We start from the raw sequence: 14826 nt of genomic DNA on the forward strand, positions 1-14826 counted from the left end.
GCTCCGATCGAAATAATTTTTTCATGAAATCTTCTATGATATATTAGAATAAATATCACTAAGTTTAACGTTTTTATATTGGAAATTAAGGGAGAAATTGCCAAAAATCTTTCTATCTGAACGATCGTTTGTATGGGATATATAAAAGTGATTTTTTCAGAAAATCTTCTATGATATATTAAAATATACATCACCGAGTTTCACGTTTATACTTTCTAAATTAAGGGAGAAATGGCCTAAAATCTTTCTATCTGAAAGATCGGTTGTATGGGATATAACTATCAGACCAATTATAATTATTCGCGCGGAATTTTGTTCTCGCGGATTTTTTATTCCCGCGGAAAAATTCCTCCAATTCTTTTCTCCTAGGGAGAAGAAGAATTGTGGAATAGGAATTTCGAATTTTCGAAGTCAGCTGTTTTGTCAATTGAAATTTCGTTGCGCATTTCTTATTTTGTTTAAAATATTGTAAAGTTTAATTATTATTGCCAATTTGTTTTAAATAAATAAACAAGGTATAAACAATGCACATTATTGCATTTTATGTGGCAACATCAACAGAGCAGCATAAGAAGAAGACCGGCGGGATAACACAAATCCGCCAGAGTTGCCTGCATTCATTCTGCAAAGCAATTTTCTGGCGGCCAAGTCGAGTTGAGTTCGCCTTTCGCTATATGCCAAAATCTATTTAAGCCTTCTTAAAAAATCCTGGAGCAATTTCTGGATGGCTGCATCAAATATGCGAAGAGCTCTTCCGTTGCTTATGATATATTTTTCGACTTAAAATAAAGAATATTGTAGTTGTTGTTGTCGTTGTATTAACAGTGAGAATATTGTGGTAGAATGTAAATACATAATTTACCACAAATTTGTACAAATAAGCGTTCTTTATTAAAATAACCAATTTCCTTTAACTATTTTGATGCATTCCCTTTAATTTAACTAGTGAAAAAACTCCTATGAAATGGCAGAGAAATCTCCCTCTCCCTCACATTCATAATACCTACTTTTCTCCCATAACCGGTTTCCGCTTTTTCGAACATTGTTCAGAATAGGAGGAAAGGGAGAACTGAAAAAACGCACAAGCAATTTTTATTTAGAATACGAGGAATGGGAGAAGGGAAAAAACTCGCACGGAATTTTCGTTTAGAATTGGGCTGTATATATAGCTCCGATCAAAGTGATTTTTTCAGGATATCTTCTATGATATATTAGAATATATATCAACGAGTTTCACGTTTATACTTTCTAAATTGCGGCAGAAATGACCAAAATCGTCTTATCTGAACGAACGGTTGTATGGGAGATATATGTTATAGTGGTCCGATCCTACCGGATCCGACAAATGTCTAATATAATACAAAAATACATCCTTGTGCCAAAGTTCATTGAGATATCTCAACATTTGAGGGACTAGTTCGCGTTCAAACAGACAGACGGACGGACAGACGGACATGGCTATATCAACTCAGTTCGTCGCCCTGATCAATTCGGTGTACTTAATGGTAAGTCTATCTTCTATATTTCTCAACGTTACAAACAGCGGACCAAAGTTAATATACCATTTCATGTTCATGAAAGGTATACAAATTAAAAATTTTGTCTCAGTATTTACAAACGATGATCTTTAACCTTTTGAAGAAAAAATTCTGTTAATTTTTTGATTAATATTTCGAGAAGTTGGGTTTAAATTAAAAAAATTGTAAAACAAAGTTTTTAGTAAAAAAAAGTTATGAAATTTTAATTTAAAACAAACAACTAAAATTTAAGAAGTTGTTTTTACTATTATAATTTTAAATTTCAAAATAGATTTTTTTAAATTTTGCATTAACAAATCAAATTAATTAAACGAAACTAGAAAAAATAAAAATTTAATTTTAATAAAAATTTTAAATAAAAAATGTATTTAAGTTTTTAAATTTTTTTCTGAAATCTGAATGCCAAAATTTTATTTAAAAACATTTAGAGTTTGGATTTCGGTTTTAAATAAACTCGCTTTTTTTTCTAGCTGGCTTGAGGTCTGAATTGAAATAAAAACACAAGGGTTTTTTATATATTACCAATATATTTCGATTACACACGGTAATCGTCTTCAGGGTGAACACTACAAAACATAAAAACAACAAAATAAATAAATAAATAACAAATTTTCTAACATACAAGTTTTAAAAAATTAATAACATACATTTTTTACACGTGTGTATCACTTGACGTGGAGTTTATCACTGATCGTTTGTTTGTCAACAAATATCTATAGAAGCTAGCAGAGTTATCTACGTCCGTTTTGTAGTTCATTCGTTTACTGGTTGGTGTGTTAATAATGTGAAGCATTTCCAGAGTAAATCGTTTTCTGTAATGTTGTTCTTGTTGAAGAATAGTAGCTTTGTCAAAGTTTGGTGAGTGGGAGTTTTCAGTACAGTGGGTCATAAGTGCAGTTTTTTGGTTTGCAGTATTTGTAATCCGATTTGTGTTGCGCTAGTCTAGTTTTAAGTTTGCCTTTTGTTGTTCCAACATATACGCTGTGGCATGGTTTGTTGTTTTTTCCATTGCAAGGGATTTCGTACACTATATTGCTTTTTTCTGTATGTGGAAGTTTTGATTTTGTTTGATTATATATGTTTTTTAATGTATTTATCGGCTTATGGGTTATTTTTACTTCATCTTTGTTGTAGCAGTCTGATTTGGCCAATCGTTCCGACAATTTTGGCACATAAGCTACTGACTTAAATATTTTCTGCGGTTTTTCTTTTTCTCTTTCTTGATTCTTTTCTTCTTGATATTTATTTAAAAGTGTTTTAATTATGTTTTCAGGAAAATCATTTCTTCTTAACAATAGTTTTAATTCATTTTTAATTTCCTCGTGGTAAGTGTCGTCCGTAATTTCTAACATTCTTCTTATACAGCCCATTGCTGTATTCATTATCATAATGATAATGATAATGATACATACAGAACAGAGTAGTTAACAAAAAGGTCGCCAAAATCAAAAAAGGTTTTAAATAAATAAAAAAGTTGTTTGAAAATTGTCGAAATTTAAATTAAACAATTTTTTTGTTAAAAATATATAATAATTTTTCATTTTTAAAAAATAATTTTTTTTTGTACATTTTTTAAATTACATTTGAAAAAGTGAAGGTTGAATTCAAAAATTTTTTTTTTAATTTGTAAATTTCAATCCATTTTTTTTTGCAAAACTACATCAGAGATTTTAGTTTGAAAAAAAAAAAAAACAATTTGTTTTTACAAAAACTAAATTTAAGTTTAGTAAAAGAAATAAGTTCAAAATTTGTCACCTAAAAAAATGTTATTCAAACATTGAATTGGAATATTGGTGAACTCATTGAAAGTTACCGTTACTTCTTTGAATTATTTTAGAAATTTTTCAAAAATTGTCTGTAAAAAATGTTACAAAACGCAAAAAATAAAAAAATTAAAAATGTTTGGGTATTTCAAAATTTTGTTAACGTTTTACAATTTTCTTATATTGCCTTCGCGTAACGAATAAACTCTTTTTAATCCCAACAATTCCAGCAGTTTGATTTGGAACGACCCACAAATTTATTCTGCTTTAGCTGCTAAACATATTTATTTATCTTCGAATGACTTGCCTCACTTGAGCCTTCTTCTTTTGGACCTTCGCTGCGTGCGGCGGCCATTTCGGCTCTGTCCCTTGTGCCTTTTTTGATAGGCAATTTATATCTGTGACCTACAAATAAAACAGCTACAGCAGTGCATAACAAAGAAGTAATAAAACAATGGATTTAACGGTAATAAAGAAAAAATACACCGAAAGTTACAAAAATGTAGCGCGCTTTAGGGCGCTAAAACGCAAATAATCGACTCGTAAAATTGGTTCTGACTGTTGTTATTTCACATTTGGCTTAGCGTTTGTATATTATTATTATTCTTTACTGCTATAATTTCTCTTAACTGTGTTGCTTTTGTTCTTTCGGCAATATCGTTTGCCTTAATCGTAATTTACGAGTAAATTTATATTAGCCAGGGCTTAATCGCTTTTTCTCCCGCAAGTTCAATCCTTTTCATATTTACACTCTCTTTTCTAGTGTGCTTACTTTCGCATTTTTTTTTTTTTTTGCAATTTAACATCCTATCAATTTGGTTTACTATGCCGCGTGACCTTTAACCTTTACTACGAGTATTAACAGCTTTAATTTGATCCCTTTCGTAGATTAGTTCGCAAATTTGTAAAATGATATGAACTTTTTATTTACCCCCCATCATCTATAATTAGTCTTGTGAATATGTGAATGTGTTTAAAAAATACACAATAAATTTAAAAAAGGTTAAATTGAAGTGGTCGAATATTTTCCATAGCAAAATAACAGTAGATCAATAAAAATGCGTGTTTTTGGAAAGATGGGATATAGTTGGTGTAAATCTTTGATCTTTGAAAGAAATAACAACTACAAATGGTTAAGAGGACAGTCTTTAAAGTTAAAATGCTCTAAAATATTTTTAAAATAAATCTCAAAAAGTTCTTTTATAAAAAATTTAATATTTTTGAAATTTAAAATTTTATTAGAAAAAATATTCTTATTTAACACCAACAACAAAAAATAGTAGTTTATGTTAGTTAGTTTAATCTGAAATCAGAATTTTTATTGTTGGAAAATAAAATTTAAGTCTTTACAAAAAATCGTTCTTTAATCGTATTAAAAAAAAAAATTGTATTACAAATTTTGTCAATATGCAAGTTAAATGCATACTAAACATATTCTAGGTTTGTTAAAGATTGAAACACGAAAACATCTTTAATAATATTTGGTACACCTTTTAGAGATTTCGTACTAAAAATGTTTAAATTCTAGCTCTACTGAAATCTCAACATAAGCTAGAAACAAATACAAGTCTAAAAATATTTAGTACTAAAGACTTTTGAAGTCAAAACAAGAAAACACTCATCTGAAACTAAAACAAGATAGAAAGTGCGGGCTTTAGTACTTAAAAAAATGCTGTTTATTTTATTAAGCAAATTTCTGCAAAATATGCAAATGTTTAACAAAAATAATAGTGAAGAAAGTAAGTTAAAGTACTAAAATTTTTAAATTTCAATTAAATTATGTACAAAAAATTTCAGTTGGAACGAAAAATGCAAAAAAATCGTATAAAATAATACTTCCGGAATATAATTTTGAATTACAAATAAAATGGTTTGAAGACAGCAAAACCAAACAGATTTAGGAGGGATTTATTTTTAAAAATTATACATTTCCAACTCTATATTAAGTACTAAATTTTTTTTTTATTTTATTTTAAAAACTTCACTCCTAATTGAAAATCGAAAATTTTGATGAAAACAAGTAAGGAAGGCTAAGTTCGGGTGTAACCAAACATTACATACTCAGTTGAGAGCTATGGAGACAAAGTAAGGGAAAATCACCATGTAGGAAAATGAACCTAGGGTAACCCTGGAATGTGTTTGTATGACATGTATATCAAATGGAAGGTATTAAAGAGTATTTTAAGAGGGCCATAGTTCTATAGGTGGACGCCTTTTCGAGATATCGCCATAAAGGTGGACCAGGGGTGACTCTAGAATTTGTTTGTACGATATGGGTATCAAATTAAAGGTATTAATGAGGGTTTTAAAAGGAAGTGACCCAGACCATCATCTGTCGGGTACCGCTAATTTATTTATATATGTAATACCACGAACAGTATTCCTGCCAAGATTCCAAGGGCTTTTGATTTCGCCCTGCAGAACTTTTTCATTTTCTTCTACTTAATATGGTAGTTGCCACACCCATTTTACAAAGTTTTTTCTAAAGTAATATTTTGCGTCAATAAACCAATCCAATTACCATGTTTCATCTCTTTTTTCATATTTGGTACAAAATTATGGCATTTTTTTCATTTTTCGTAATTTTCGATATCGAAAAAGTGGGCGTGGTCATAGTCGGATTTCGGCCATTTTTTATACCAATACAAAGTGAGTTCAGATAATTACGTGAACTGAGTTTAGTAAAGATATATAAATTTTTGCTCAATTTATCGTGTTAACGGCCGAGCGGAAGGACAGACGGTCGGCTGTGTATAAAAACTGGGCGTGGCTTCAACCGGGTTCGCCCTTTTTCACAGAAAACAGTTATCGTCCTCGAATCTAAGCCCCTACCAAATTTCACAAGGATTGGTAAATTTTTGTTCGACTTATGGCATTAAAAGTATTCTAGACAAACTAAATGAAAAAGGGTGAAACCACGCCCATTTTGAAATTTTCTTTTATTTTTGTATTTTGTTGCACCATGTCATTACTGGAGTTGCATGTTGACATAATTTACTTATATACTGTAAAGATATAAACTTTTTTTTTAAATTGACTAAACAACTTTTTTTTTAAAAGTGGGCGTGGTCATTCTCCGATTTTGCTAATTTTTATTAAGCATATATATAGTAATAGGAGTACCGTTCCTGCCAAATTTCATCATGATATCTTCAACGACTGCCAAATTACAGCTTGCAAAACTTCTAAATTACCTTCTTTTAAAAGTGGGCGGTGCCACGCCCATTGTCCAAAATTTTACTAGTTTTCTATTCTGCGTCATAAGTTCAACTCACCTACCAAGTTTCATCGCTTTATCCGTGTTTGGTAATGAATTATCACACTTTTTCGATTTTTCGAAATTTTCGATATCGAAAAAGTGGGCGATGTCGTTCATTTTAAATAGCGATCTGAAATGAGTGCCCGGGAACCTACATACCAAATTTTATCAAGATACCTCAAAATTTACTCAAGTTATCGTGTTAACGGACGGACGGACGGACGGACATGGCTCAATCAATTTTTTTTCGATACTGATGATTTTGATATATGGAAGTCTATATCTATCTCGATTCCTTTATACCCGTACAACCAAGCGTTATCCAATCAAAGTTAATATACTCTGTGAGCTCTGCTCAACTGAGTATATACATCTTAATGCAAAAAAAGAACTAAAAATTTTAAATATTAAAATCTTCAAAAAAATTTGTTCCCGTAAAACGAAGCTCTAAAACAAATTGTCGAAAAATAATTATTTATTATATTAGCCAGGGCTTAATCGCTTTTTCTCCCGTAAGCTCAATCCTTTTCATATTTACACTCTCTTTTCTAGTGTGCTTACTTTCGCATTTTTTTTTTGCAATTTAACATCCTATCAATTTGTTTTACTATGCTGCGTGACCTTTAACCTTTACTACGAGTATTAACAGCTTTAATTTGATCCCTTTCGTAGATTAGTTCGCAAATTTGTAAAATGATATGAAAATTTTATTTACCCTCCATCATCTATAATTAGTCTTGTGAATATGTGAATGTGTTTAAAAAATATACAATAAATTTAAAAAAGGTTAAATTGAAGTGGTCGAATATTTTCCATAGCAAAATAACAGTAGATCAATAAAAATTCGTGTTTTTGGAAAGATGGGATATAGTTGGTGTAAATCTTTGATCTTTGAAAGAAATAACAACTACAAATGGTTAAGAGGACAGTCTTTAAAGTTAAAATGCTCTAAAATATTTTCAAAATAAATCTCAAAAAGTTCCTTTATAAAAAATTTAATATTTTTGAAATTTAACAATTTTATTAGAAAAAATATTCTTATTTAACACCAACAACAAAAAATAGTAGTTTACGTTAGTTAGTTTAATTTGAAATCAGAATTTTTATTGTTGGAAAATAAAATTTAAGTATTTACAAAAAATCGTTCTTTAATCGTATTAAAAAAAAAATGTATTACAAATTTTGCCAATATGCAAGTTAAATGCATACTAAACATATTCTAGGTTTGGTAAAGATTGAAACACGAAAACATGTTTAATAATATTTGGTACACCTTTTAGAGATTTCGCACTAAAAATGTTTAAATTCTAGCTCTACTGAAATCTCAACATAAGCTAGAAACAATTACAAGTCTAAAAATATTTAGTACTAAAGACTTTTGAAGTCAAAACAAGAAAACACTCATATGAAACTAAAACAAGATAGAAAGTGCGGGCTTTAGTACTTAAAAAAATGCTGTTTATTTTATTAAGCAAATTTCTGCAAAATATGCAAATGTTTAACAAAAATAATAGTGACGAAAGTAAGTTAAAGTACTAAAATTTTTAAAGTTCAATTAAATTTAAATTATGTACAAAAAAGTTCAGTTGGAACGAAAAATGCAAAAAAATCTTATAAAATAATACTTCCGGAATATAATTTTGAATAACAAATAAAATGGTTTGAAGACAGCAAAACCAAACAGATTTAGGAGGGATTTACTTTTAAAAGTTATACATTTCCAACTCTATATTAAGTACTAAGATTTTTTTTTTATTTTATTTTAAAAACTTCACTCCTAATTGAAAATCGAAAATTTTGATGAAAACAAGTAAGGAAGGCTAAGTTCGGGTGTAACCAAACATTACATACTCAGTTGAGAGCTATGGAGACAAAGTAAGGGAAAATCACCATGTAGGAAAATGAACCTAGGGTAACCCTGGAATGTGTTTGTATGACATGTATATCAAATGGAAGGTATTAAAGAGTATTTTAAGAGGGCCATAGTTCTATAGGTGGACGCCTTTTCGAGATATCGCCATAAAGGTGGACCAGGGGTGACTCTAGAATTTGTTTGTACGATATGGGTATCAAATTAAAGGTATTAATGAGGGTTTTAAAAGGAAGTGACCCAGACCATCATCTGTCGGGTACCGCTAATTTATTTATATATGTAATACCACGAACAGTATTCCTGCCAAGATTCCAAGGGCTTTTGATTTCGCCCTGCAGAACTTTTTCATTTTCTTCTACTTAATATGGTAGTTGCCACACCCATTTTACAAAGTTTTTTCTAAAGTAATATTTTGCGTCAATAAACCAATCCAATTACCATGTTTCATCTCTTTTTTCATATTTGGTACAAAATTATGGCATTTTTTTCATTTTTCGTAATTTTCGATATCGAAAAAGTGGGCGTGGTCATAGTCGGATTTCGGCCATTTTTTATACCAATACAAAGTGAGTTCAGATAATTACGTGAACTGAGTTTAGTAAAGATATATAAATTTTTGCTCAATTTATCGTGTTAACGGCCGAGCGGAAGGACAGACGGTCGGCTGTGTATAAAAACTGGGCGTGGCTTCAACCGGGTTCGCCCTTTTTCACAGAAAACAGTTATCGTCCTCGAATCTAAGCCCCTACCAAATTTCACAAGGATTGGTAAATTTTTGTTCGACTTATGGCATTAAAAGTATTCTAGACAAACTAAATGAAAAAGGGTGAAACCACGCCCATTTTGAAATTTTCTTTTATTTTTGTATTTTGTTGCACCATGTCATTACTGGAGTTGCATGTTGACATAATTTACTTATATACTGTAAAGATATAAACTTTTTTTTTAAATTGACTAAACAACTTTTTTTTTAAAAGTGGGCGTGGTCATTCTCCGATTTTGCTAATTTTTATTAAGCATATATATAGTAATAGGAGTACCGTTCCTGCCAAATTTCATCATGATATCTTCAACGACTGCCAAATTACAGCTTGCAAAACTTCTAAATTACCTTCTTTTAAAAGTGGGCGGTGCCACGCCCATTGTCCAAAATTTTACTAGTTTTCTATTCTGCGTCATAAGTTCAACTCACCTACCAAGTTTCATCGCTTTATCCGTGTTTGGTAATGAATTATCACACTTTTTCGATTTTTCGAAATTTTCGATATCGAAAAAGTGGGCGATGTCGTTCATTTTAAATAGCGATCTGAAATGAGTGCCCGGGAACCTACATACCAAATTTTATCAAGATACCTCAAAATTTACTCAAGTTATCGTGTTAACGGACGGACGGACGGACGGACATGGCTCAATCAATTTTTTTTCGATACTGATGATTTTGATATATGGAAGTCTATATCTATCTCGATTCCTTTATACCCGTACAACCAAGCGTTATCCAATCAAAGTTAATATACTCTGTGAGCTCTGCTCAACTGAGTATATACATCTTAATGCAAAAAAAGAACTAAAAATTTTAAATATTAAAATCTTCAAAAAAATTTGTTCCCGTAAAACGAAGCTCTAAAACAAATTGTCGAAAAATAATTATTTATTATATTAGCCAGGGCTTAATCGCTTTTTCTCCCGTAAGCTCAATCCTTTTCATATTTACACTCTCTTTTCTAGTGTGCTTACTTTCGCATTTTTTTTTTGCAATTTAACATCCTATCAATTTGTTTTACTATGCTGCGTGACCTTTAACCTTTACTACGAGTATTAACAGCTTTAATTTGATCCCTTTCGTAGATTAGTTCGCAAATTTGTAAAATGATATGAAAATTTTATTTACCCTCCATCATCTATAATTAGTCTTGTGAATATGTGAATGTGTTTAAAAAATATACAATAAATTTAAAAAAGGTTAAATTGAAGTGGTCGAATATTTTCCATAGCAAAATAACAGTAGATCAATAAAAATTCGTGTTTTTGGAAAGATGGGATATAGTTGGTGTAAATCTTTGATCTTTGAAAGAAATAACAACTACAAATGGTTAAGAGGACAGTCTTTAAAGTTAAAATGCTCTAAAATATTTTCAAAATAAATCTCAAAAAGTTCCTTTATAAAAAATTTAATATTTTTGAAATTTAACAATTTTATTAGAAAAAATATTCTTATTTAACACCAACAACAAAAAATAGTAGTTTACGTTAGTTAGTTTAATTTGAAATCAGAATTTTTATTGTTGGAAAATAAAATTTAAGTATTTACAAAAAATCGTTCTTTAATCGTATTAAAAAAAAAATGTATTACAAATTTTGCCAATATGCAAGTTAAATGCATACTAAACATATTCTAGGTTTGGTAAAGATTGAAACACGAAAACATGTTTAATAATATTTGGTACACCTTTTAGAGATTTCGCACTAAAAATGTTTAAATTCTAGCTCTACTGAAATCTCAACATAAGCTAGAAACAATTACAAGTCTAAAAATATTTAGTACTAAAGACTTTTGAAGTCAAAACAAGAAAACACTCATATGAAACTAAAACAAGATAGAAAGTGCGGGCTTTAGTACTTAAAAAAATGCTGTTTATTTTATTAAGCAAATTTCTGCAAAATATGCAAATGTTTAACAAAAATAATAGTGACGAAAGTAAGTTAAAGTACTAAAATTTTTAAAGTTCAATTAAATTTAAATTATGTACAAAAAAGTTCAGTTGGAACGAAAAATGCAAAAAAATCTTATAAAATAATACTTCCGGAATATAATTTTGAATAACAAATAAAATGGTTTGAAGACAGCAAAACCAAACAGATTTAGGAGGGATTTACTTTTAAAAGTTATACATTTCCAACTCTATATTAAGTACTAAGATTTTTTTTTTATTTTATTTTAAAAACTTCACTCCTAATTGAAAATCGAAAATTTTGATGAAAACAAGTAAGGAAGGCTAAGTTCGGGTATAACCAAACATTACATACTCAGTTGAGAGCTATGGAGACAAAGTAAGGGAAAATCACCATGTAGGAAAATTAACCTAGGGTAACCCTGGAATGTGTTTGTATGACATGTATATCAAACGGAAGGTATTAAAGAGTATTTTAAGAGGGCCATAGTTCTATAGGTGGACGCCTTTTCGAGATATCGCCATAAAGGTGGACCAGGGGTGACTCTAGAATTTGTTTGTACGATATGGGTATCAAATTAAAGGTATTAATGAGGGTTTTAAAAGGAAGTGACCCAGACCATCATCTGTCGGGTACCGCTAATTTATTTATATATGTAATACCACGAACAGTATTCCTGCCAAGATTCCAAGGGCTTTTGATTTCGCCCTGCAGAACTTTTTCATTTTCTTCTACTTAATATGGTAGTTGCCACACCCATTTTACAAAGTTTTTTCTAAAGTAATATTTTGCGTCAATAAACCAATCCAATTACCATGTTTCATCTCTTTTTTCATATTTGGTACAAAATTATGGCATTTTTTTCATTTTTCGTAATTTTCGATATCGAAAAAGTGGGCGTGGTCATAGTCGGATTTCGGCCATTTTTTATACCAATACAAAGTGAGTTCAGATAATTACGTGAACTGAGTTTAGTAAAGATATATAAATTTTTGCTCAATTTATCGTGTTAACGGCCGAGCGGAAGGACAGACGGTCGACTGTGTATAAAAACTGGGCGTGGCTTCAACCGGGTTCGCCCTTTTTCACAGAAAACAGTTATCGTCCTCGAATCTAAGCCCCTACCAAATTTCACAAGGATTGGTAAATTTTTGTTCGACTTATGGCATTAAAAGTATTCTAGACAAACTAAATGAAAAAGGGTGAAACCACGCCCATTTTGAAATTTTCTTTTATTTTTGTATTTTGTTGCACCATGTCATTACTGGAGTTGCATGTTGACATAATTTACTTATATACTGTAAAGATATAAACTTTTTTTTTAAATTGACTAAACAACTTTTTTTTTAAAAGTGGGCGTGGTCATTCTCCGATTTTGCTAATTTTTATTAAGCATATATATAGTAATAGGAGTACCGTTCCTGCCAAATTTCATCATGATATCTTCAACGACTGCCAAATTACAGCTTGCAAAACTTCTAAATTACCTTCTTTTAAAAGTGGGCGGTGCCACGCCCATTGTCCAAAATTTTACTAGTTTTCTATTCTGCGTCATAAGTTCAACTCACCTACCAAGTTTCATCACTTTATCCGTGTTTGGTAATGAATTATCACACTTTTTCGATTTTTCGAAATTTTCGATATCGAAAAAGTGGGCGATGTCGTTCATTTTAAATAGCGATCTGAGATGAGTGCCCGGGAACCTACATACCAAATTTTATCAAGATACCTCAAAATTTACTCAAGTTATCGTGTTAACGGAGGGACGGACATGGCCCAATCAAATTTTTTTTCGATACTGATGATTTTGATATATGGAAGTTTATATCTATCTCGATTCCTTTATACCCGTACAACCAACCGTTATCCAATCAAAGTTAATATACTCTGTGAGCTCTGCTCAACTGAGTATATACATCTTAATGCAAAAAAAGAACTAAAAATTTTAAATATTAAAATCCTCAAAAAAATTTGTTCCCGTAAAACGAAGCTCTAAAACAAATTGTCGAAAAATAATTATTTTCCAACATTTTTAATCTGTTTTTAACTGAAAAAAAAAAATATTGCAAAAAACAGTCAAATCTAAAGATTCCGTAGTAAAATATAAAAAATATTTGAATTTTACTTAAATTAAGAAAATAATTTTCCCTCAAATTTTGCTAAAACAATTTAAAATTAAAAGCAAAAATCTTCAAAAAAAAAATTTGTAAGAAAGTTACAATACATTTTTGAATCAAAAAAGGCTTAAAAATATTAAATACTAAAAAAACAACATAACTTTCAAATAAATAAAATATAGAAAAAGTAAAAAAAAAAAAAAACGTTAGTTATCAAAAATTTTGAAATGAGTTTAGTACTAAAAAATCTTAAAATATGCAAACATTTTATTTAAAATTAAAAAACGGAAAGCTAAAAGAAAAATTGTCTTTATATTTCAGTAAAAAAAAGTCATAAAATCAGCAAACTAATAAAATACTAAATTCAAAAACTTTCATAACCAAAGGAAATATTTTACTTTCATTTTTTTCCATTTTATTTATCTCATCTTTCTTACAATAAAAAATCTTCAAACTAAGACGCAGAATACATTTTTTATTTTAATTTATTTTATCGTTAGGGCTTAAAGTTAAAACTGAGAAAAGAAAAAAGTGCTCAAAATGACTTACCTCTTCACAAATTAGGAGCCAATACTGTGCATGTCAACATTGTTCTGAAATAAAAATGATAAAAAAATAAATAGAAACAATTTTGCATAGAATTTAAATATAATTTATTATAAGGAATCCGTTTCTACCTAAAACTTCATTGTGAACTCAAGAGTTACATAATTTAATGATTCGTCTCCTTTCCAGCCTGCCACTGTTGCTGATACTCACACTTGCCTCTAAATACCTTCCGCTGATCCCAAGCAACACAAATATCTCAAACAAAACTTTCATTCTCATTTACATTCTCACCATCGCAGCATGCTTTTGTTCTCTCTGATACTTATGTTAGCTGTTTTTTCGCCACCACTATGAGCACTGACCCAAATTGCAGCAGAAACCCAAACTTGCATTCATTCATTCATTTCAAAAACAGACTAAAGACAATGCTGTGGAATGCACATAAGCGAATGTGCCAAAAGGCAGCAGAAGCTGGTAGCAGCATCAGGAGAAGGCAGCGGTCGTAGCCACAGTGGTGGTGTTTAGAAAATTTCTTTGCTTTTAGAATCCTTCCGCACAAGCAAAAACAAATATCCGCAACGTGCAAGTTAACGTAACAAATAGTAAACTGGGTGTAATGTGCAGTTAAAAAATGTGCTATGCAAATGTGCATGAAACTAGTGAAAAGAAAATATTAAAATATTTATATTAATATGTAGCAGTATATGTGTGAATTTTTGTATATTTTTGAGCGCGCAAAACTAGTTGAACTGCATTTGAGCTTTTAAATTTGCTTGTTTGATTATACAAATGCAATGGAATTAGAATTTTATTTCGAATATGCAGTAAGCAGGAAAATTTCGCACTTTAAAGAAATGTAAAGATTATGTTTCAAAGGAATGCTGTGCAATCATGTATGAGTTTTGATAGCGTAAAGTAGTAAAAGTATGCAAGGTATGAAAAGGGAAAATAGCAAAACTGTGCATGTGGAAGTCAGTATTTGCAAACTTCTAGCTTATAATTATCTGGATTGCAAATTTTCACTTTAATTTAAGTGTTACATAAAGGGCAGGAG

The 14826-nt window shown here is 30.0% G+C and overlaps 1 protein-coding gene across 1 annotated transcript in view; it reads right to left on the reverse strand.

Annotated features, from left to right (window-relative positions):
• The window catches only part of LOC137248921 (uncharacterized), a 350579-nt gene that overhangs the window by 221377 nt on the left and 114376 nt on the right, over nt 1-14826 (reverse strand). Inside the window, exon 3 of the mRNA XM_067779904.1 lies at nt 13773-13816. The gene's annotated coding sequence lies outside the window, so the exon portion shown is untranslated. The remainder of the gene's footprint in view (nt 1-13772; nt 13817-14826) is intronic.

This window comes from Eurosta solidaginis, chromosome 4 (genome assembly GCF_040869045.1).
Source record: "Eurosta solidaginis isolate ZX-2024a chromosome 4, ASM4086904v1, whole genome shotgun sequence".
Lineage (NCBI taxonomy): Eukaryota > Metazoa > Arthropoda > Insecta > Diptera > Tephritidae > Eurosta > Eurosta solidaginis.